The sequence below is a fragment of the Miscanthus floridulus genome, chromosome 13 (assembly GCF_019320115.1).
Source record: "Miscanthus floridulus cultivar M001 chromosome 13, ASM1932011v1, whole genome shotgun sequence".
Taxonomy (NCBI): Eukaryota; Viridiplantae; Streptophyta; class Magnoliopsida; order Poales; family Poaceae; genus Miscanthus; species Miscanthus floridulus.
Window position 1 is genome coordinate 53,457,043 of NC_089592.1, and position 25,756 is coordinate 53,482,798.

The 25,756-nt window shown below is 44.0% G+C and overlaps 1 pseudogene; it reads left to right on the top strand.

Annotated features, from left to right (window-relative positions):
- Window positions 1-24,022, top strand: part of LOC136499822 (uncharacterized) — a 34,773-nt pseudogene extending 10,751 nt beyond the window's left edge.
- The last annotated feature ends 1,734 nt before the right edge of the window (window positions 24,023-25,756 follow it).

A 25,756-nucleotide genomic window follows, 5' to 3' on the forward strand; every position in this document is an offset into this window, starting at 1 on the left:
CTGCTATCTTGAAGAAGTCTTCTGAGTGATGTGCACTTTTTTTGAAAAAAGTGCACTCACTGAGTGTAGCCCCCGAGCCTCTTGCTATTTGGAACAAAGAGTTGGAGGGTCTTGAATCTGAGTTGTTCAAAGAACTGAAAACCTCTCCTGTCGCAGCCCCTGAGCATATATCTGGGTTCTTTTATTCAGAAAGAACTCGGATGCAGGGTCTTGGTATATTCTCTAGTAGTCTGCTGTTGTCAGATGTAGTTGTATGGTGGTGGTTGAGTGTAAATGCTGTTTGTTCGCGAGTTGTACAGTGTAGGTATATCCTTTCGAATATGCTCATCCTTGAGTACTGTTCCTTCACGCCTGAGTCCTCTTTCATTGAATTCTGTCTTTTCACTATGTCCTTTGTTAGGTTTGTTCTGTTGGTGCTCTCGGTCCATGTGCACCGCTTCTTTGGTCTATAAATACCCTCCTGGTGTGCTATTTTGATTCATCGAGCATTTTGTTGCGTGGTCTGAAATCTCCGTAGTCATGAATATGATAGTTTCTGAAGTAGAGCAGCCCCCTGAGTGTATTTTATAGTTCTTGTATATCTTGAATGTACCAGAAATGTTCTTGCCTTGGTCCAGGTTCTTGCTCCGGAGGTCCCTTTGTCCAAGATTGCGGAGGAAGCCGAGAGTCAAGAATATCTGGATGCCGTTGAAAAGGTGGAGCCTGAGGTCGAAGATTTAGCCAGGAGGATTGTGGATAATCCTAATATTGATATTTCTTCTCCTGATGACGATGCTTGATGTAATTGACCTTTGTACGCCAACCTCTGTAATAGGATATTATACTCCTTTTTGAATGAAGATTCTTTATTTTTTGTTGATGTCTTCTTTGCATGGATGTCTTCGCCTTGTTTATTCTTCAAATGAGTTGTCCAAGTGATCAGAATTTTTTCTAAGTAGTTGTTTCTTGGGCGTGGCGCGCATCCACAGTTTAGAGTGGTCGTATTCTTTCATCCGTTGTAGGACAATTCCTTGATAGGTCGAGCGTTTGTATGACTTTTATCTGAGCCTTGACTTGTCGAGTACTTATTTGGCTTTTATCTGCGCCGTGTAAACAACTCAGGGTATGAAGATCATTGTCTTGTCATAGTCCCTTGATTTGTTGAGTGTTTGTCTGTCTTTCATCTGCGCCATGTAAACAACTCGGGGTAAGTAGATCATTGGCTTGACAAAGTTTCTTGATTTGTCGATTGTTTGTCTGGCTTTCATCTGCGCCATGTAAACAACTCGGGGTATGTAGATCTTTCCCTTTTTGTTCTTGTTAGTATTGAAAAGACTTAGGACCGGCGATCTCAAGCATCTTTAGTTTCTTTGCTTTCGTCCGGTGAGCTCAAGCATGTTTTCAGCTTTTTGCTTAACTCGGGGTGTGGCCAACATCTGGCTCTTTCCCTGGTTGTGAAAACAACTCATGATCGGTTCGGGTGTTAGCTTATTAGCTACCCTCATCGGCGGGCTCAAGCATCTTTTTAGCTTTTTTGTTCTCGGCCGGTAGGCTCAGGCATAATTTTAGCCATTTTGCTCTTTGGTTCGGGTGTTAGCTTATCAGCTACCCTCATCGGCAGGCTCAAGCATCTTTTCAGCTTTTTTTCTCTCGGTCGGTAGGCTCAGGCATAATTTCAGCCATTTTGCTCTTTGGTTCGGGTGTTAGCTTATTAGCTACCCTCATCGGCGGGCTGAAGCATCTTTTTAGCTTTTTTGCTCTCGGTCGGTAGGCTCAGGCATAATTTTAGCCATTTTGCTTTTTGGTTCGGGTGTTAGCTTATTAGCTACCCTCATCGACGGGCTCAAGCATCTTTTTAGCTCTTTTACTCTCTGTCGGTATGCTCAGGCATAATTTTAGCCATTTTGCTTTTTGGTTTGGGTGTAAGCTTATTAGCTACCCTCATCGGAGGGCTCAAGCATCTTTTCAGCTCTTTTGCTCTCGGCCGGTATGCTCAGGCATAATTTCAGCCATTTTGCTTTTTGGTTCGGGTGTTAGCTTATTAGCTACCCTCATCGGTGGGCTCAAGCATCTTTTCAGCTCTTTTGCTCTCGGCCGGTATACTCAGACATAATTTCAGCCATTTTGCTTTTTGGTTCGGGTGTTAGCTTATCAGCTACCCTCATCGGCGGGCTCAAGCATCTTTTCAGCTCTTTTGCTCTCGGCCGGTATGCTCAGGCATAATTTCAGCCATTTTGCTTTTTGGTTCGGGTGTTAGCTTATTATCTACCCTCATCGGTAGGCTCAAGCATCTTTTTAGCTCTTTTGCTCTCGGCCGGTATGCTCAACTTGGTTACTCTGAGTATGGTTTTTTCTGCTTCCTCGGTCGTGGCTTCCGTTTGGCCCCAGTCTTTCAAAAGCAGACCTCCTTTGACTTTGTACTTCTTGCCTGGCTAAAACAACGGGTATTCTAGAGCGGGTCTTTTCATCATGTGCTTTTAAGGATGTTCGTAAAAGTTCTCAGAGTCGCTCTTGTTCTTCATTGGGATGTGAAAATGGCTTCAAGTTCTTCTAACACTTCTCGGATCTTATCATATGGAGCATTGCGTGCCCTGGCTGCTCGTCTTTCTCTGGCTTCTTGATCGTATTTCTTCTTGCCGTACTTGGCTAATTCTGTCTCGTACTTGATCCAGGCTTCTTTGCGCTGTCTAGCGCGGTGTCTGCGACCTTCTTTTAGTTTATTTCTTCTTTCTCTGGCTTGTTTCTAACCCTCAGACTCGCCATCGTATTCCAGGGCGTTGGGAGATATGTTGGATTCTGACTCATCTGAGGATCTGACATCTGGTGCTTGTGGCGGTATCAGCGGTGATTATTGAACCATAAAAACTTCTCGGGCATGTACTGCTTCTATGTCTGCCTTGCATGAGTTGTTAATGTCTTCTATGGAGGCATCGGTGTCGTAGAGCATACTGCCTTTTTGGTAGGGTAGAACGGCTGTCTCATCACCTAATCGAGCGTTGCTGCTTCTGGGAATAGGACCCGGCCAGTGGACGAGGCAATCTTGAGATGTCATGGTTAGTATGAGGCCTTCCAGTGCTCCGGTAAGCTGTAGCCTTCGCACTGGACCGGCTACTTCTTAGAGCGGGTCTTGGTAAGATCTTGCCATGTTGTTGAGTCCAATTGGGAGAGGACCTAACTTCATGGAAGGGTTTTGAAGTAAGCCTGAACTGATCTTCTGATGGATTGAAGCTGTATTCCGGAGTCCCATCGGAAAAGAACCCGGATTGCTGTGAAAAGATCCCGGATTGGCTTCCGAGGTGGATTCTGTCCTAGAGTTTTAATTGAATTCGATTGTCGGCAAGACCAGGGTTGATTCAGACATCATGAGACGTGAGAGCCTTCTGGCGAGTTCTTTTGTTGATCTCGTCGAAAGAGCGAGGTCTTCCTGGTCCTCTCGATCTTCGAGGAGACATCCTTGGAGTTTGTCTTCGTCATCCACCTCGTAGATCGCATGGTAGAATCAGCGCACGATCCTGACATTTTGCGCTCAGGAGACCCCAGTGGTTGTAGCCCCTGAGCATCAACTTGTGAGTACTTGGACATAAGCTGTTGAGTAGTTGGTCACCACAACCAAGTAGTCGGTCACCACGGCAGAGTACTCGGACACCACGACAGAGTACTTGGACATGCGAGCGAGTAGTCGCACACCGCAGCAGAGTAGTTGGACACCACAGCTAGTGGTTTGTTGATAAAATTGGATCAGTCACAGCATCCAGTTGAGCAGGTCACAGACCAATCCGTGATCGACCGGACCCGTTCCAGACCAGGATTCAAAAAATCAAATTCGCTTCTACACCTTCCAGGTTGTTGCTGTACATCCTGCATGTATACATGTATACAAGCCTCAATATTTAATTAGCTTGCATGCCACATTGATTCGGATACGCCTTCTCTAGTTGTCTGTCGATGTTTCATTGTCGGTGATGACCTCAGAGCTCCGCCTCGATCACGTGCAGCAGTTTCCTTCTCCGCCTGGATGCAGCGATGGCACTGTGACCGACCCGGCGTATCTCCACAACACATAGCCTTTTGTAGTCTTGAGCATCGGCTCTGACTCGGTGACTCACCGAGACGGAAAACAGAACTTTCAATCCGATCCAGACTTCTCTGCTTTGGACTTGGACGTAGATGAGTGTTATCCCCGATTCGTCGACAGGAGTCACGTCGAACCGAGAGATTGATCTTGAATAGAAATAGGTCCGTCAAACTCTTGATCATAATTGCACCGAAAGCCCCTAGTGTAGCCCCCGAGCATCAGCTTGCGAGTACTTGGACATGAGCTGTCGAGTTGTTGGTCACCGCAGCCAAAGTAGTCGGAAAATGTGATGAGTAGTCAGACAACTGGCTTGCTTCCGGCTTGGACGGTTTGATGCAGTCGGATGGGTGCGCGGTCTAAGATCTTCCTGGTACATCTCTATCTCATCTGTGGACGTTGCGTGTCGAGTTGAGTTTTGTCGTGACGGACCCGGTACAGCAATGCTCACTCGAATGATTCTTGTGCAGGAGCCGCTTGACGTTGCCGTTGAGGCCTGTACACATGTATCTCGTATTGACGTACGTAGTTCCCAGTAGCTAGCTTGCTTGCGTCATCATGATGCTTTCTTTATTTATTTATTTGCTGATGGAAGCACGTAACCAATTCAAGTTGGGTTTTGGGAACTATTTGGCTGACTCCTTGATGCAGTCCAGAATAGGTGAAACTCTCCGGTACGATCTCTGGCTTTGCATCTGTTGACTTGGATATTCCGATCTCAGCGCGTGTGGTCGCGGGGGAGGTAAGGTAAAGTGAAATTCGTCCTCCATCTTCGCTCTGAAACTTGTGATTGGATCTAGCATGCATAGCGTGGGCTTAACCAGCTTGTTGGCTCGTTTCTGCCGATGATCTCAACGGAAATCCAGGTAGTCGGAGCTTGATCGATCGCACCGGCCGAGTCTCGTCGTAGCCTGGTCAAAACACTACCGCTAGAACCGGGTGGCCGCGAACGCCGCTGAGGAGTTGCATGTCTGTAAGGTTGAGATGGCGGACTAGAGGGGATGAATAGTTTTTTTCTAAAATTAATCGCATTGGTTAACTGAAACAAGTGCAGAATTAAAATGATCGGTCTAGCCAAGACTACACCCCTCTATCTATGTTCACTAGCACCTTCCAAAGATACTAATCAAGCAACAAAGGTACCGGGCTAGCTAGAGCTCACCTAACCAATTCTAGGAGCAAGGTCATACAAACCTATGCCACGAGTACTTTAAGCAACAAGAGAGCTCCTACACATGCTAGTAAGCAAAAGCACAAAGCCACCTAATGCTCACTAGCAATGCTCAATAACAAGGCAACCAATGCCAAATTAGAGAGCGCAAATACTTAGCTACACAAACTAAGCAAAGTGACTAACAAGGTTACACAAACCAAATTAGCCATGCAAGGGAGCTACTTCTATGCTATACAAGCAAGAAGGTAACTAGTAAGCTACAGAAGCTAACTAATTACAAAAGCAACTACACAAGCATAATGTATATGAAAGTAATTACAAGCTTGTGTAACGAGGATGCAAATCAATGGGAGGAACAAGGTTGACACGGTGATTTTTCTCCCGAGGTTCATGTGTTTGCCAACACGCTACGTCCCCGTTGTGTCGACCGCTCACTTGGTGGTTCGGCGGCTAATTGGCATCACCCGCCAAGCCCGCACGTCGGGCACCGCAAGAACCTACCCCAAAAGTGAGGGTAGCTCAATGACACGCTCAACTAGAGTTGCTCTTCGCGGCACCGCGGGGCGAGCACAATGCCCCTCACAAAGCTTCTTCTCCGGAGCACCGCACAAGCTTCTTGCAGGCTTCGACGGAGACCACCACCAAGCCATCTAGGAGGTGGTAACCTCCAAGAGTAACAAGCACCACCGGCTTGTAACTCGATCACCTAGTGCCACTCGATGCAACCTCACGATGCCATCACACTAGAATCGCTCTCTCACACAATCGAATGATCACTATTAAGTATATGTGAGATGGAGGACTCCCAAGCACTACTACACAAGCCACCAAGGCTCTAGTGTGCTCAGCTTGTGGCCGACCATGGCTTCTATTTATAACCCCACGAACAAATAGAGCCATTACCCCTTCACTGGGCAAAAGTCGGGGCGACTGGACGCTCCGGTCCTACTGACCGGACGCAGCACCGGACGCACCGGTCGTGAATACTGGACGTGTCCGGTCACCATACCAGACACGTCCGGTAGCTACCAGACCACCACGTGTCCCACCGTTGCCTCCAACGGCTCTCTGATATGTCCGACCGGACACACTGTTCGAAACGAACGGACGTGGAGCCGCTGCGTCCGGTCGAGTCCAGTGAGCCACCAGGGCCGATCGGACGCGATAGTTAGAAACTGACCGAACACTGAGCCTCAACGTCTGGTCGAGTACAGTAAGCACCCACGGACGACCGGACGCGTTCGGTCACACCGGACCGGACGCTGCCAGCGTCCGATCAACTGTTCTGCCGAACACTGCGTTTGCTGATTCACACCAGACACGTCCGGTGTGTCGACCGGACGCGTCCGGTCGCACTGTGCAGTTCAGTCCTAAGCCACATACCGAACGTGTCCGATCTTCATACCGGACGCGTCCGGTCACTCTGTGACCAGCGCGACTAACTCGTTTTCAACTCTATCTTCTTCATCCTTGCTCAAATGTGCCAACCACCAAGTGTATCACCTTGTGCACATGTGTTAGCATATTTTCACAAACATTTTCAAGGGTGTTAGCCACTCAACTTGCCACGCCACTCGATCCTAGCGACGATGTAAAGTTAGATCACTCGAGTGGCACTAGATGACCGATATACAAACAAGTTTGCCCTCTTGATAGTACGGCCATCTATCCTAAACCTGGTCATAAACTTCTCTACACACCTATGACCGGTGAAATGAAATGCCCTAGGTTATACCTTTGCCTTGCGCATTCCATTCCATCTCCTCCAATGTCGATACAACACATGCATCAACACGATCAACAATGATATGATCCACTTCATATCATCACGTGATCATATTAGTTCATCGATCTTGACTTCACTTGCTTTTCATCGTTGCCTTCGTCCATCGGCGCCTAGTCTTGCTCAAGCTTCACCGCCACGCGGTCCATCGCTCCAAAGCCTCTGACTTGCCCTTCACGCTTGCAACTAGTCCCATCAAGCCAAGTCTTGTCTTGATCTTCTCCACCTTGATCACATGACTCAATGTCATGTCTCATGTGCAATGAGCTCCTTCATCATCACATGTGTGAGCTTTGCAACATCTCCAAGCCATTTTCACCTTCATGGCATATGTTGCTCACACACATGTACCTGTGGACTAATTACCTATGTATCTCACATAAACACAATTAGTCCACCTAGGTTGTCACTCAATTACCAAAACCACACAAGGACCTTTCAATCTCCCCCTTTTTGGTAGTTGATGATAACTCTATAAAGATATGGAAATTAAGCTCTTTTGGATTCATGTTGCTTGCCCAAGCAATTTTACCATGTGAAAATGATTTTGGACAAGTACCACAAACCCGAAATGGTAGTATTAGCTCCCCCTACATATGTGCTAGAGTGTTTGATTTGAAGGTCGCACATATGCATAGATTAAAATTGTGGGAGAGTAATTACTACAAAATGATGCTAAGGTGTATAGATTAAACCTTTGAAGTGTGTACCAATCGGAGTTGCACCTTTAAGTTCATCCTTAGCACCATGGTTAGCTAGATATCACTTGGACATAAAAGCACTAGATACCTCGTGAGATCAACATTAAAAGTAAGGTACTAGCATTACTTTGAAAAGCATACCAAGTGTCTAGCTATCATCCTATGCATGCTAGTTATCAAATCATCATTCAAGTTCTACAACTAGCATACACCACACAAGCATGCATATTGAATTTTAAAGCTTATGCAATGCAAGCAAGCACATGAATATGCACATATCAAATGCAATCAATCAAGGTTCATGAGCTTGCTCCCTCTGCTTGTGTGCTTCTCTTGTCCAAGAATTTTGATCCATCTCTTTTCTTTAATGTTGCTCCCTCTTTGTCCATGTCCATGTCCAACCTCTACTTCTTTGAGCTTTTATATCTTGTCTCTCCCCTTTGTACAATCTCAATCTCAAAGCTTTCATATCTTTTGTACAATCTCTCCCCCTTTGTCATCAATTTCCATAAAAGGTGAGCTTCTCATTGATGCAAAGGTATGCATTTGGGGTAGATGGTTGAGGCTTGAATCTTGCATTTTTTATGGACATCACTTGATTGTTGGAATGACACCACTTGTAGATACCACTTGTAACTCATACCACTTGTATCTTGTGTAAGGCTTCTTGAGATACCACACATAGGATCTTTGACTTGATACCAATTTGTGTGACACCTCCCCCGATGTAATAGCATGTGTTATCCATTTGATACACTTGAGCTCTTGTAGGTGAGGGATGCATTCTTCATTTGATGATCACTTAAAGTTGAGGATCACTTGTGGAACCATTTTCTTGCATGATTGATATTATGTGTAGATGTGATATCACTTGGAAGAATCTTCTAGTATGGAACCACTTGTTGGATTTTTCAATAAAAACCATTTCTTAAACATTTTCTATCTTCATGAGTACCACTTATAGGATATCAATTGTGAGTTGATCTAGACATCATTTGTAGATTCTTGATAAAATACTTGAGTCTAGATACTATTTGAAACAAACGAACTAGATATCCGTTTGCATTGTTGTCTTGTGCTTGTACTCTTATCACTATCATGAGCTTCTATGATTGACTTGAACTAACTTGCTTTGCCTAAGCTTCCAAGTCCGGTTTGAACCAATGACAAGCTTCTTCACACCTCTTGCAAGGGTTATCTTGCCAATGTTGTACTTATCACTTGTTAGCAATCCAAATTGAGTCAAGTACTTGGGTTCACTAGCTCATGAACAAATTCATGTACTAACCACTAGATCAAGTAATCATTCAAACAATAGTGGTAGGCTATGAATTTAAGCATTTCATTTGTTATGCATGATCCTATGAAGCATGTACTATATGCACTAACCGCATACTAGTAAGGGATGAAATGATCATGCATATTACAATGATACCTTTGCTATGTTGGAGTAGAGGATAGTCACATAGATTCCAATTCATTACTCCAATAGCAATGTGAAGTCCAATTATAAGCTTGGTGAAGACCAATAGATACCATGTTGAATTTCATTCTTCACCCATATGAAATGAATACCACTTATGATTAAGTGCACTTTCTTGTTGTGGTTGGCTTGCTTTATCTTTTGATCTTTGCTTGCATGAGAGCATCAATTTGACAATACCACTTGAAATATCATGACTAGCTCTCTTTTGGGTGTTGCTTGCTTTTCTTGATCAACCCTTTTGATTGCTTCAACTAAGCATCTCAAATGTTCCTCGGATCACCACTTCCATGTTAGCCTTCCAAGTACCACACTTGGTTCACCTACACATAGGCGGAAAGCCCCTACACTAGGGAGAAGTGACCTCTCTCCAAGAATCATTCTTGATACTCACTTGAAATGACTTGATTGATCGATCCAAGTGATGGACTTAACTTGGTGAGTAACCTTGATTCCTTCTTTAAGTCCTTTTCTTTCTTCTTGTTTAAGTCCTTTTCTTTCTACCAAATGATTTCCAATAGTCATTAGAACTTAAACTTTAACTTCATCTTGAGTTTGATCTTGATCTTTCAATTTGAGTACCGAATGTGTGCAAAGTACACTCCATAATCAAATAGCCTTGTACTCTTTGCTTGTCATGCTTTTAGATCATCTCAAAACCAAACTTATATGCCTCAATTACTTATAAACATGTTTCCAATTTGAGGACCTTTCAATCAAAGTGACTTTAGATCAATCCAACATTTGTCACTTTTCTGACAGATTTTGTACCCTTCAAAGAAATAAGCATATCTCCCAAAGTACAAAATCCCAATGCCACTAAATTTGGTGGAGGTGTGCAATACTAAGTTACTTAGCAGCTGTAAAAATTTGAGCTTCATTTGACTTCTAGATTGCTGCCATATTTCAATTCTTCCACCACTGCTACATGCTGAAAACTGCTGCACTATAGCTGACAAGATCCACTCCAAAACTGAAGCATTTCTTATCCAATTCTCATGAAAATTTTACAGTATATTATACCATAAGTCTAGAGCATGTACACCTAATTTTTATGCCAATCCAATAAGTGTTGATTACTCAAGCATGGCTAAGATCACAGCTAGCTCAATTTTGCAATATAGGATAGATTTCAACAATTGAGCTATACTTCATCAAATATGAATCAAACTTGAAACTAACTTGTTTGAATACTTCCATAAGACATATATCCATTCAAACCGACTTACTAAATGTCATCTTATGAATTAATCCAACACAAATCAATCCAACCTTGATTACTTAATCAATTATCCATTCAATCGACTCATAGCAAGCAACATTGCATATTTATCCAATTCAATCAACTCATATGCACCCAAATGAAATGATCAACAAGAGGTATACCTTGGTTAGCTCATGATCATCCAACTAGCAAGCTTCAACTCAATTATTTGCAAGTCATCAAATATATCCAATGAATTACCAACAACTTGAATTATAGCACTTGTATGTTGATAGCATTTTGACTTCACTCAATTTTCACTTGGCATTGGGTTTGGATGAGCACTAAGCTTCATAACTTGATTCAACATATGATGAACAATGTGAGATCAATTGAATCAAGTCTTCAATACCGATGGTACCTACAAACAATCATCCACTTTTTGATGGTACCCAAACAAGTTTGGGTCCTCTCAAGTTAGGTACAACATACTTGGGCATGGCCTTAGTATGAATAGCGGGATATTTTGAAATAGCAACCATAGAGGTACCATTACCATCCTTTCTAAGCATGTTGTCATCAACAATTGAAATAGGCTTAAAAATGTCACCTAGGGGACATGAATGTGCCATGTGTCCCCTTTCCCGGTATGAGTAGCACTTTCTCTTTGCTTGAGCCTTCTCTTCTTTGCTCATGTGATGCTTCTCATTGCCTTGCCTCTCATGAATTGCTTGAGCCTTCTTCTCAAGCTTGGTAGGACACTTAGAGGCAAAGTGTCCCATATTTCCACACTTGAAGCACTTGATGTGAGCATAATCTTTCTTCTCATCTTCATTCTTGCTCATCATCTTGGCATCTTGAGTTTGCATTGGATGCCTTGCCTTTCCACCCCTTCTTGTTTTCTTCTTCTTTATCATCAAATCACCACCATCTTCATGGTTGATCTTGATTTGAACTTGGGGTGTCTTCTCTTGCTCAACTTGTGGCTTTGGTTGAGGCTTCACTTGTTGCTTCACCAATTGCTTGGTTGGGCACATTGAGGTAAGATGACCCCAAGTGCGGCACTTGAAGCACTTGACATGCTTGAGCCTCTCTTCTTCTTTTATCTTCTTGAGCTTCTCAATGTTAGGGCAACCATTTGCAAGGTGTCCCGCTTCATGACACCGGTAGCACATGGTATGAGAAAGCTTTCTTTGTTGTAGCTTCTTCATCTTTCTTTCTCTCTTTCTTTCACCCTTTGTCATCTTCTTCTTGAAGCCAAGGCCACACTTGTCACCATAGTTTCTTTGAGTCTTCAACATGTGCTCAAAGGTGACTTTTGAGTTGTAGCACCTCTCTAGCTTGTTGCTCAATTTCTTCACTTGTTCATTTAGCTCATTGTTCTCCTTCAAAAGGTTAGTCTCACAAGACATAGAAGTAGAACAAGCATCTATATGTGAAGAGCATGGCATATCTAATAAATCATCACAAGAGGTGGATACATGCTTCTTGCCTACATCACAAGGGTTAGCAATAATATGTGATTGATCAATTGACCCATGTGATGAACTCTCATTATTTTTAAGTTTCTTGGTAAACATTTTAATGAGAGAAGCATGTTGTTCTAATAATTCATCATGAGATGCAAGTAGTGTCTCATGATTCAATTTAAGCTCATCATGTGAAGATTTATAAGCATCAAGTAAGTCTTTATGTTCTTCACAAGAGTTCTTTAGAAATGAGTTTTTATTTTCTAATTTCAATGTTTTAGCTTTCTCATTTTCTAAAGACATGGTCATGCTAGCAAGTCTACTAACAAGCTCATCATATGAATCAACATGATCAACCACATTATCATTTGATACCTTGGTGTCACCTTGTGACATAAGACAATGTGGTGTGGTTGGAGTGCATGTAGTAGCATCTTCATCATGGCTTGAGCATGAACCATTATTACCATCAAGTGTGCATGGGGTAGCATCATCACTTGCAACACTTGTGGCATCATCATCAACCTTGTCAAGTGAACTTGTAGTTGATCGATCGTCATCATCATCACTTGACCATGAGGTGGAGCAATCTTCCACAATCACCAAATTGTGGTTATGCTCAACACACTCATGCGCCTCCTTCTTTGGTTCATCCTCCTTCTTGAATTTACCATCATCCCATGTGGAGGAGTCACCGTAAAAGGCTTGGAGTGCTAGCCACATATCATGAGCACTCTCCAAGTCCCACACACATCTAAAAATATCACCATTTATAGCACACGTTAGATAATAAAGAGGACGATGATCAAGTTGTAAGCAATCCTCTTGCGCTTGGGTGAGGTTATCCTTATCCAAGGCATCACTAGAAAAACCAACAACAATGATCCATCATGCCTTGGGACCCAATTCAAGAAATGATCAAGCATATGACGTTTCCACTGTGCATAGTGTGTGCCATCAAAAATGTGTGTGTCACAAACAACTTCTAGCCCAAAGTTTGCCATCCTCTTGGGTCGGTGAAGACCACAAATGAGAGACTGGGCTCTAATACCACTTGTAAGGTCGAGATGGCGGACTAGAGGGGGGGTGAATAGTCTTTTCTAAAATTAATCCCGTCGGCTAACCGAAACAAGTGCGGAATTAAAATGATCGGTCTAGCCAAGACTACACCCCTCTATCTATGTTCACTAGCACCTTCCAAAGATACTAATCAAGCAACAAAGGTGTCGGGCTAGCTAGAGCTCACCTAACCAATTCTAGGAGCAAGGTCACACAAACCTATGCTACTAGTACTTTAAGCAACAAGAGAGCTCCTACACATGCTAGTAAGCAAAAGCACAAAGCCACCTAATGCTCACTAGCAATGCTCAATAACAAGGCAACCAATGCCAAATTAGAGAGCACAAATACTTAGCTACACAAACTAAGTAAAGTGACTAACAAGGTTACATAAACCAAATTAGCCACACAAGAGAGCTACTTCTATGCTACACAAGCAAGAAGGTAACTAGTAAGCTACACAAGCTAACTAATTACAAAAGCAACTACACAAGCACAATGTATATGAAAGTAATTACAAGCTTGTTTAACGAGGATGCAAACCAACGGGAGGAACAAGGTTGACACGGTGATTTTTCTCCCGAGGTTCACAGTGTTTGCCAACACGCTACGTCCCTGTTGTGTCGACCGCTCACTTGGTGGTTCGGCAGCTAATTGGCATCACCCGCCAAGCCCGCACGTCGGGCTACCGTAAGAACCTACCCCAAAAGTGAGGGTAGCTCAATGACACGCTGAACTAGAGTTGCTCTTCACGGCTCCCGTGGGGCGAGCACAATGCCCCTCACAAAGCTCTTCTCCGGAGCACTGCACAAGCTTCTTGCGGGCTTCGACGGAGACCACCACCAAGCCAGTCTAGGAGGTGGCAACCTCCAAGAGTAACAAGCACCACCGGCTTGCAACTCGATCACCTAGTGCCACTCGATGCAACCTCACGATGCAATCGCACTAGAATCGCTCTCTCACACAATCGAATAATCACTATCAAGTATATGTGAGATGGAGGGCTCCTAAGCACTACTACACAAGCCACCAAGGCTCTAGTGTGCTTAGCTTGTGGCCCAAGGCCGACCATGGCTTCTATTTATAACCCCACGAACTAAATAGAGCCGTTACCCCTTCACTGGGCAAAAGTCGGTGCGACCAGACGCTCCGGTCCTACTGACCGGACGCAGCACCGGACGCACCGATCGTGAATACCAGACATGTCCGGTCACCATACCGAACACGTCCGGTAGCTGCAAGACCGCCATGTGTCCCACCATTGCCTCCAACGGCTCTCTGATATGTCTGACCGGATGCACTATTCGAAACGACCGGATGCGGAGCCGCTGCATCCGGTCGAGTCTAGTGAGCCACCTGGGCCGATCAGACATGACAGTTAGAAACTGACTGGACACTGAGCCTCAGCGTCTGGTTGAGTACAGTAAGCACCCACAAACGATCGGACGACCGGACGCTGCCAGCGTTCGATCAACTGTTCTGCCGAACACTGCGTTTGCTGATTCACACCGGACACATCCAGTGTGTCAACCGGACGCATCCAGTCACACTGTGCAGTTCAGTCCTGATCCACATACTGGACGTGTCCGATCTTCATACCGGACATGTCTGGTCACTCTGTGACCAGCGCGACTAACTCGTTTTCAACTCTATCTTCTTCACCCTTGCTCAAATGTGCCAACCACCAAGTGTATCACCTTGTGCACATGTGTTAGCATATTTTCACAAACATTTTCAAGGGTGTTAGCCACTCAACTTGCCATGCCACTCGATCCTAGCGACGATGCAAAGTTAGATCACTCGAGTGGCACTAGATGACCTGATATACAAACAAGTTTGTCCCCTCTTGATAGTACGGCCATCTATCCTAAACCCGGTCATAAACTTCTCTACACACCTATGACCGGTGAAATGAAATACCCTAGGTTATACCTTTGCCTTGCGTATTCCATTCCATCTCCTCCAATGTCAATGCAACACATGCATCAACACGATCAACAATGATATGATCCACTTCATATCATCACGTGATCATATTGGTTCATCGATCTTGACTTTCACTTGCTTTTCACCGTTGCCTTCGTCCATCGGCGCCTAGTCTTGCTCAAGCTTCACCGCCACGCGGTCCATCGCTCTAAAGCCTCCGACTTGCCCTTCATGCTTGCAACCGGTCCATCAAGCCAAGTCTTGTCTTGATCTTCTCCACCTTGATCACATGACTCAATGTCATGTCTCATGTGCAATGAGCTCCTTCATCATCACATGTGCTGAGCTTTGCAACATCTCCAAGCCATTTTCACCTTCATGGTATATGTTGCTCACACACATGTACCTATGGACTAATTACATGTGTATCTCACATAAACACAATTAGTCCACCTAGGTTGTCACTCAATTACCAAAACCACACAAGGACCTTTCAACATCATCGCTTCCTCGTCTAGCCGATTCAATCTTGGCTGTTGGCGGGCACCCTCGTGATGTCCAAATGTCGCAGACGATGATGACCAAGAAATTCTCGTATAAAATCGAGGAACGATCATGCGGAGAACATCATGTTGATCTTGAGGTCCTTCGAGTTCTTGATTGCGATTACGCCGAAAGCCCCTACCTGGCGTGCCAGTTGTCGATGTTTCACCACCGATAGCCTGCCACAGGGGTACCCGAGGCAATTTGTTGGGGTTCAGCGTATGCAGAACTTGACGGTAAATGCAAGAGATAGTCGATTTATCCTGGTTTGGGCCCTCGACCGTGATCGAGTAATAGCCCTACGTTTAGTCGGTGTTAGCCTTTGCGTTGGATTGATTGTAAATTGTTGTGTTGCGTTGCCTTTGTCCAGGAACTCTGCCCTCCTTTATATAGTCAGGAGGCCAGAGTCCTAGTTGGTTTACAATGTAGAGTCCTAGTAGGATTACAGGATAGTATTACTACTAGGATTACATGGGAGGAATCCTAATCAAACTAGATCTCCTCTCTTCCTTGCGGTGTATCCCATGGGTCCCGCATCGACAGTGACTCCAGTGAGTCAAACCCTAACCATAATCCCCAATCGGATGAAATCCGAGAAGAATAGAGAAGAAAATCCAAAAGGAGATGAAGAAAATGAGAAAGGGGAAGAGGGGGAAGAGCCCTACCTCATCGTGCATCATGCTACCACCTCACCGACGCGCTAGAAGAAGGCCGAGCTGGGTAGGTCTTGCACGGGCTCTGGCCCAGGGTGCCACGGCTAGGCCCCTCGATGGCGGCGCGCTCACCTATTGGGGAGCGCGCATGTCGGTGAGAGGGCCGGCGATGACCCCATGCTCCACTACGTCTCTCGGTCGCTCGTCGTAGCTGCGCTGAGAGAGGAGATGGAGGAAGTCGAAATGAGATAAGATTTCGGGGTGGCCGCCGCGTCGAGGTTTTGTTCGACCGATGCGCGCGCTTCACCGTCTGATGCAGATGAACGACTGAGAGCGAATAGGCCAACATTCGGCCTAGGCGGGTGCGCGACTTTGCTGGCCTAGGCCTAGGTTGTGGCCTGGGAAGGCACAGCGCGCGTGAGAGCCGAACAGGAGCGGGCCGATTTTCATAGCTAGGCCGCGACAGTGCACAACGCGCCAAGAATTTCTATCCAAATTGCACAGTAACGTTTTTTTGTTTTTGTTTTATTTAATTTTCAAAAGTAGATTTCAATGAATTTTGTCTAGTTTAATATCTCTTTTAAAATTTGAACCAATGGGATAATTTTTCAGAGTATATTTGAGAAAAGTTTAATGCTTCTGAAAAATAGATAATGATTTTTTCATGTTTCTGCTGCTAAAGAAATTGTTTATTCTCCAGTTATTTTGAACCAACGTGATATATAATTGAAGAAAAAGAGATTTTGACATGATTATGATGTTATTTTCTGACCAACGTTGTTAATAACAATATCGTAATTTTAATGATTTCATGCATTAATTCTATTTCTATCCAACGGTGATGTAGAATTAGTGTAGATGATAATTGTATGTTTTAATTTTGACCAACGTTGGAACTAAGGCATGCAATTGTTATTATTATGTTTATATTCTCACTCTATATGAATTGTATTTTCAGGCGGATAGAACTTGATGGGTTGTATCAAAGAGATCCCCACTCTCAAAGGTTACAACTACACGGAGTGGAAGAAAAAGATTGACCTGGCCTTCATCTTGGCTGAGGTGGACTAGGTAGTCACCTCACCATATCCCATTGAGCCTGTGGCACTGGTGAGGGAGACAAACGAGGCTGATGCCGCTTGGGCAACTAGAGAGAAAGATTTTACATCCCAAAAGATGTCCTATGACCTTGAGCATAGGAAGTGGATCACTACCAACAAGAAATATTTGGCTGTGATAAAGAACATGATTGAGCCTGCAATTGTGGGCTCAATCTCAAAGTGTGACACGGTCACCGAGTACCTCGATAGAATAAAGAGTCAGTTCACTGACTCTTCAAAGACATATGCTACCCAGTTGATAAAGCAGCTGATGACAGAGAGGTACTCTGGATATGATGGCATAAGAGAGCACATACTAAGGATGAGCAATTTGGCATCCAAGCTAAAACCAATGGATCTGGCTCTCAAGGAAGAGTTTCTTATCCATCTGATTTTTGCTTCCTTGCTAAAGGAATTTGACACTTTTGTTGTCAACTACAACATACAGCCCGAGAAATGGGACTTAGAGAGGCTCATGGCTATGTGTGTGCAAGAGGAGAGAATGAAAGCTGACAACGGTGGCACTATCAATTATGTGAAAGACAATAAGAAAAAGAATAATAATGCTAACTCCTCCTCAAAGTCAAAGGAAAAGGGTCTCATGCTGCATCAGTCTCAGCAGAACAAGTTCACAGTAGAGAAAGACTAGTGTCTCTATTGCAAGAAGATGGGACATTTATAAGAAAGATTGTCCCGATTACTTAAAGATGATCATGGCAAAGAAAGGTGAGAACATTATTACGTTCATAAATGAATCCCTGTATGTATAGTATTTGAAATCTACTTGGTGGATTGACTCATGTGCAACTGTTCATGTTGCTAATGTCTTAAAGGGATTCTGTTCGATGAGGACTACGCAAAGAAGAGAAAGACACGTTAAAGTTGCAAATGGAGTCCGAGGAGATGTTGAAGCCATTGGCGATCTTTCTCTAGAGCTTGCTGATGGCTTCACACTTTTACTTAGAGATGTACTTTATATTCCCTCTTTACAGAGAAACTTGATTAATGTTTCATGCTTGGACAATGATGGATATGATTGCCATTTTGGAAATGACAAATGTAAGATAACATTTAATAATGCATATGTTGGTCTTGCTATCTTACAAAATGAGCTTTATTTATTATCACTACTTGATGATATGAATGTTGTATGCGATGATGGGAACGTTGCGTGCAACAATGAGAATGTATCCTCATCTGCGGATATAAACAGAAAATGAAAGAGAGCTCACGATGCGTCATCAAAATTATGGCACTGTTGTTTAGGCCATATTTTGAGAGGGAGAATAGAAAGACTAGCTAAGAATGGTATTCTTCCTCCATTAGAGTCCTCAGATTTAGAACAATGTAGAGAATGCATAAAAGGAAAGTATGTAAAGAAAATTAAGAAAGATACCAAACGAAGCGCAGGAATTTTACAGATTATTCACACAGACATCTGTGGTCCATTTCCTGTAAAGAGTGTAGATGGTTATGATTCATTCATAACATTCATAGATGATTACTCCCATTATGGCTACATTTATCCAATCAAAGAAAGTATAGAAGCATTGGATAAATTTAAGATATTTAAGGCAGAAGTTGAAAACCAACATAATTTAAAGATTAAGATAGTCAGGTCCGACCGTGGGGGTAGTACTACGGTTGGCATACCCAATATGGCCAAGTTCCTGGACCTTTTGCAAGGTTCTTACAGGAGAATGGCATAGTAGCCCAGTATTCTACACTAGGCGAACCTCAGCAGAATGGAGTAGCTGAAAGACGCAATCGTACCCTGATGAATATGGTGCGTAGTATGATAAGTTACTCCACCTTACCGTTGAGCCTGTGGATGGAGGCGTTAAAAACCACCATTCATATTCTCAATAGTATACCAAGTAAGTCGGTGCCCAAAACACTTACATGTGTGGGGGAGTCCTACTAAGGCTAAAGTATTTAACCCAAATATTGGGAAGCTAGATCCCAAAACAGTAAGTTGCCATCTTATTGGCTACCCAGAAAAGTCAAAAGGTTTTCGTTTCTACTGTCTAGACAGACATACAAGGTTTGTGGAAATGAGACACGCTGTCTTCCTAAAGAATGAAATGATGAAGGGGAGCATGGTAGCTTGAGAAATTGAACTTGAAGAGAAGCGGGTGTATGCGCCCACTCCGATGATGTATAAGTCATTTTTCTCACTACCTGCTATCGCTGCACCGACAGTGCAAGATACTGTGGTGCCAGCACATGTTGTTATTCCGCCTGTGGCAACAATGAATGACGATGATGAACCTATTCTTCAGGATCTTGTAGAGCCTATTGCCACACATGAGGGAGAGCAACAACAGCCTCAAACAGAAGATGTGCCAAATGTGGAGGCTCCTAGAAGGTCTTAAAGAGTTAGAAAATCAGCTATTCCTGCTGACTATGAAGTATACAACACTGAAGAATTTCAAATGGAGGATGATCCCACCTCATTTGAAGAAGCCATGAGAAGTGATCATTCATCAAAGTGGCTTGAGGCCAAATCTATGAATGCCAATAAAGTTTAGGACTTGAAAATAATTCCTAAAGGAGCCAAAACAGTAGGCTGTAAGTAGGTCTACAAAACAAAACTTGACTTTCAAGGGAATATAGAGAGATATAAAGCGCGACTTGTGGCAAAAGGCTTTATGCAAAGAAAAGAGATTGATTACAATGAGACCTTTTCTCCAGTCTCATGTAAGGATTCCTTCAGAATCATAATGGCATTAGTGGCATATTACGATTTAGAATTATATTAGATGGATGTAAAGACGACATTTCTCAACAGGGACTTAGAGGAAAATGTTTACATAGCACAACCGAAAGATTTTGTCATAGAAGGAAAATGACAAATGGGATGTCGCCTAAAGAAATCCATTTATGAATTAAAACAAGCTTAAAGACAGTGGTACTTGAAGTTTGATCAGACAATAAGGAATTTTGGGTTTAAAGAGAATGTAGAGGACAATTGTGTCTATGTAATATTTAAGAATGGGAAGTTGATCTTTCTTGTCCTATATGTGGATGATATCTTACTTGCTAATAGTGATGTCAGTCTACTACTGGAGACAAAGAAATTTTTGTCCTCAAAATTTGATATAAAAGATCTTGGTGAAGCTTCATTCGTTCTAGGGATCGAGATTCACCGAGATAGAAGTAAAGTGGTATTAGGACTGTCACAAAAAGCATACATAGAAAAGATCTTAAAGAAATTTAATATGCACAAATATAGTCCCTCACCTGCTCCTATAGTCAAGGGCGACAGATATGAGGATTTTTAATGACCTAGGAATCAGTATGAGATCAATCAAATGAAACGGTTCCATATGCTTCAGCTATCGGAAGCTTGCAATATGCTCAAGTATGTACGCACTCTGACTTGGCATTTGTTACCAGGTTACTTGGCAGATTTCAGAGTAATCCTGGAACAGAACACTGGAAATTAGTAAAGAAAGTCTTGCGTTATTTGCAAGGAACGAAAAGCCTCATGATGACGTATAGAAGATCAGATTCACTCCATATAGTAGGATATTCAGATTCTGATTATGCGGAAGATGATAGAAAATCCATGTCTAAATATGTATTCACTCTCGCAGGGGGAGCTATTTCATGGAAAAGCTCAAAGCAAACCGTCACTACATCGTCCACAATGTATGCTGAGTTTGTACCGTGTTATGAGGCAACAGGGCAGGTGAACTGGCTAAAGAAGTTCATACCTGGTTTGAAGGTGGTTGACGATATCTATAGACCACTTAAGTTATACTGCGATAATAATCCGGCAGTACAGTATGCTCACAACAATAAATTAAGTGGTGCTGCCAAACACATTGACATAAAGTATTATGTTGTGAAAGATAAAGTCCGGGATCATGTCATAAGTCTTGAACATATAAGTACCGAAAAGATGCTTGCGAATCCGCTTATAAAAGGCTTACCACCCAACGTGTTTAGAAAAAATGTAGCTAACATGGGTTTAAGAGAAAACCTATAATTCCTGGACAAAAGAAGGCCCAAAGTTAAGTATCTATTTTAGAACAGAGTGGTGTGTTGTAGTTGTTAAATCTGTCGGCAATTGACCGTGACGATGAAACATGCTCTATGCGCTAATCTGTAATGGAATGAATAAAAGTAAATGATATGAAATTGAAAGATGGTAGGAGATCAAATGGGAGATTGTTAGATTGATCTCTAATCTCAAACTGTGCCCAACGGCCCAGTTGAGCCCAGTTTCCACGCCCTGATCGAGGGCGCCCAGCCCACTATGGCTGAAGGACCCATGTCACACTGCATAATATATAGAGGTGGGGGGCCAGCGGCTCTGGGTACGTGGTTGACCGAGCTACAGTTCCCCACTGAAATCCCTAATCCGATCTAGAGGGTGCGCAGCCAGTGACGGAAAGCTCCACTGCCTCGCCGCCACTGAACTACGCCACCGGGCTGCGTCACCGACTCCAATGCCTTCGCCGACTCGCCGCCACCGGACCGTGTCACATACGACCACCACACGGCACTACTGCCTTCACCGACTTCATGGCGGACGCGAGTGGATCCTCCTCCAAGGGCACAGACGGTCAGTCCTTTCTATCTCTTCCTCTCCCTTTAGATCTAGTAGTTCAAAATTTTAGGGTGTGTTTATCATGTTTATAGTAAGATATACCCGTAAGATCTACGGCTAAGATCATGTTCTTTCAACAGGGACACGTGCCCCGGCAGCAGCGTGGCGACGCGCGAGGCGGCCCCGGTGGCGCGAGATGACAAGGGAAAGGGAGTCGCCGAATTGGGCGGCAAGAGGTGTCTCGATTCGGCGGAGGAGAAGGGAGGCGGCGACGCAGGGAGGAAGAGGGGCCTGGGCTTGGCCGCGTACCCGCCGCCCATGCGGAGGCTAGTGTCGGCCACGCGCCGTTTCCCACCCGGCTACGGGAGGGCCGCCGCCGCTCCGCTCGCTGCCGGGGACGACGATTCGAGGCTTCTTGTTGCACAAATCGACGGTGCTTCTGATGCACCGAAGAGGACGGCTCCTGCTCTTTCGGACGCCAAGGCTGGTTCGAGCGTCATGCAGGTGGAGTCGTCTGCTGAGGTTGTTTCCACTCCAATTGCTGACACTGGTCATCACGGTCTGGAGGCTGAGCTGCAGAGATCATCTGAGACTTTATGCCGGAACGGTGTGCCTAATGTAAATGGTTTGCTTGACACCGATTCACAGGGTAATGCTGGGATTGCTGGATTTGTGAGGAAGGAGTTGGTGCCAGCCACACGGCGTTTGCTACCCAAGCCAAGGATGGTGTCTGCCGTTCGCCGCTTCCCACCTGGGTGCGGGAGGGTTGGAGCATCTCTAGTTGCTGGAGGAGGCAACACTGAAGTGGGCTTGCCATTGCCGGAGAAGGTGGTGGCTACTGATGGCTCTAATTTTGCAGCAGACAAACAGGCCATGCAGATTGCAGCTGTTCCATGCAATGCAACTAGTACTGATCGAGCAGCACAGAAGGAGGAATTCATTGAAGGCGAGATTGCCGCACCCAAGGTACAGCAGCCTCAAGGATCTCAAAGTTGTACCAATGTTCGTCTGCATGAATCTGCAGCTTGTAGAGATGGTCCTTCTGTTCCGGGAATCAATTTGCAAAGTCAGAAGAAGAGACCATCATGTGTGGTTGCGAAAGATATCGAGGTGGTGATCAAATCTGCTGGGAGTTCCTCCAATGCTCTTGCTCAATCATTGTCTGAAGGTCCTTCCAAAGAACATTTTCTGGTGTTGCATTTTCTGGTGTTAATATGGTCAGTGCTAAGATGGGCAGAGCATTTTCTGGTGTTGCACCAGGAGCGTCTGGCCAAGGTGCTATGAGGAGAGATATGGTCATGTCAGCACCTCGAAAGGAAGTTAGGCCTGCCAAATGGATTCAGAAATCTGCTCCGGGCTCTCATCCTATACCCTTTTCCAAGATCAAGGTGAAGGAGATTGAGCATGGAAAGTGTGTGACCACGAATGGATCTGAGGACACTGCTGGGTTTGCCAAACATCAAGCTGTGCAGGCTCCCACATCTGAGAAGTGCCTCCGGACAGATAGAGAGGCTGCTGCTACAAGTAGGAACTCCTTTGGTCCCAAGAAGAAGGGAAATGTAAAACAGAAATCTATGCTGCCATCTAACGTGGAAGATGACATGCTGAAGGCACTAGCTGCTCATGAAGAAAAATATGGTGTCCAGAATGTGGATGCTAGGAGCAAGGTCAAGATGATGCGCGGGAGGTTCGAGTTTATACGCAGGGCTATAATACGAGCAGTGAAACAACAGTCATTGAAGTTACCTAGTAATAGAACTGACCTTGCAGCTGCTGATCTAATCAAGAAAACGCCATGATTTACCCAGCATGGGCCTATTGTTGGAAACGTGCTTGGAATTGAAGTTGGTGATGAGTTTCTCCACAGAGTTGAGTTGAACATTGTTGGTCTCCACCGCCCATACCAGGGAGGCATAGACACCACAAGAGATAAATATAATGTGCTTATCGCAATTAGTGTCGTTGCTTCTGGAGGTTATCCTGATCAGCTATCGAGGTCTGGTGAATTGGTATACACCGGTTCTCGAGGAAAGATTTCTGGTAAGAAGGGTGTGGGGGATCAAAAGCTTGAGAAGGGTAACCTAGCCTTGAAGAATTGCATCCGAACCAAAACTCCTGTCCGAGTGATTCACAGAGGTCTGAACGGAGAAACCCCAATGTTCAGATATGATGGGCTATATAACGTTGTGGATTGCTGGAGAGAAGGCTAATCAGGCTCCAAGGTGTTTAAGTACAAGTTACAGAGGATCCCTGGGCAAGCCGAACTACACTACGGTAGTGAAACTTCCCACAGAAGTAAAGCTGGGATCACGGGTTGAATGGTTGGCCATCGAGCTCACTCATACCACAATTCAAACTTCATCGTGACTCCACTAGTTCACAGATACACTGGAGAACATGTTATCTTGGCATTTCATCCTACCCTGTAAACGCAGTGTTTAATTAACAATTCGTTAATAAAGTTCTATGCCAAAGAATAGGAGAGAGAAAACCTGGTAAAAGTGGCGTAAAGAAGAAAGTAGGAAAACAATCTCTTTACACCAAAATTTAGGAAGAAGAACGCGGAAACTCGAAACTTCCAAGATTGTGTCAATCAAGGAATTGATTGCATAAGGATCGGTATCAGCTAATTCAGATGTGACACTGGAATCAACTCTCTTCGAATGACGTTAGCAGATAACGACAATGAACTACGATTGGCATCGGCAAATACGTGTCGAACTCTGTAAAAAGAGAAAGATTAGGGTCCAAGTTATCTTAAGTTAGGAATATTTTCATTTATACCAAAGATTGTAATGAGTCGTACTTAAGAAGGATTAATGCTTAGGCTCCAGGTATAAATATTGGACCCTGACTATTGTAAAAGGACATCCAATCAATCAATACAAGTTACTTTTTTGGCTTTACGTCAACCCTTAGGAGTAGGAGTAGTGTAGATCTCGACGAGTTCTTCAACAAGCAGGGTTGCATCGGTCCAGCCGACCTCTGGCTTGTCTGTAAGTACCATCATGGCTTATACTTCTGTTTGTACGGCTGCATCGGTTAAGTTTGACCTCCACTGCGAGCTCTAGTATAAGCTACATATCGACTCTTATCTAGTTCAAGTACGGCTGCATCGGTTAAGTTCGACTTGCACTGCTCGAATTAGATCAAGGTCAAGTTATTGGCTCTACCTAAGGGTGGTGTCCTTCGGGTAGATTCATTAAGTTACCGATCTTGCTGATGTTCTTATTGTTATTAATTTTCAGCAACATCAATCTACCCGATCGAGATCGATCGAGATCGGCCTCATGTCCTTTTAGTCCGTCGTTTGTTTTGTTACAATACGATGTTTCTTACTCTGAGCGACGGGTTATGTTTCATCGGCTGTTCTATTTCGATCTTGATCATGCATAGTATGCGGTTAATGCATGTATGATCTTAAGGAGGTTTGCTGGCTAGTTAAATCTGGTCTATAGTTTGCTATTATGGCTGTAACGATCCGGTCGATCCCCACTGATGGCACTTTAGATCGGAGGATGCTAGTTGGTAGATTTGTTCTCGATCAGACATGACATTAACTGTTTGCTATGCTTGCATCGGCTAAATAGCCGACCGCCTATGCTTTAACGCCTACAGTGTGTCTCCATGATTCTGTTAAATGTGAATAGATCTGTTTACTTTAAAGGTTTGATTTGTTGTCTTTATCACGACTATCATCGATTTGGTCGAACCCTACTGTTAGAGATAACATGTTAGGTCTGATGAGTTTATAGGTTTGTCCATGTTAAATAGTCGATTGTTCACATGTTGTAGTCCCCTTTCACCTGAATCGGCTATTTCGGTCGGTTTGCTTAAGCGTTCACACATATAGCGTGTCTTTTTGGAAAGCCTGTCAATGAATAAATGGTTTTATGGATTCTTCGGTTTTGGTTTGTTATTATCATCATAGCTGCCATCGATCTGGTCGAACATCACTGTTGATGGTAACAGATTAGATTTAGAGCGTTTATAGATCCATTTATACTAAACAGTCGATTTGTTCGCATGCTATATCCTTTCTCGTTAGATTC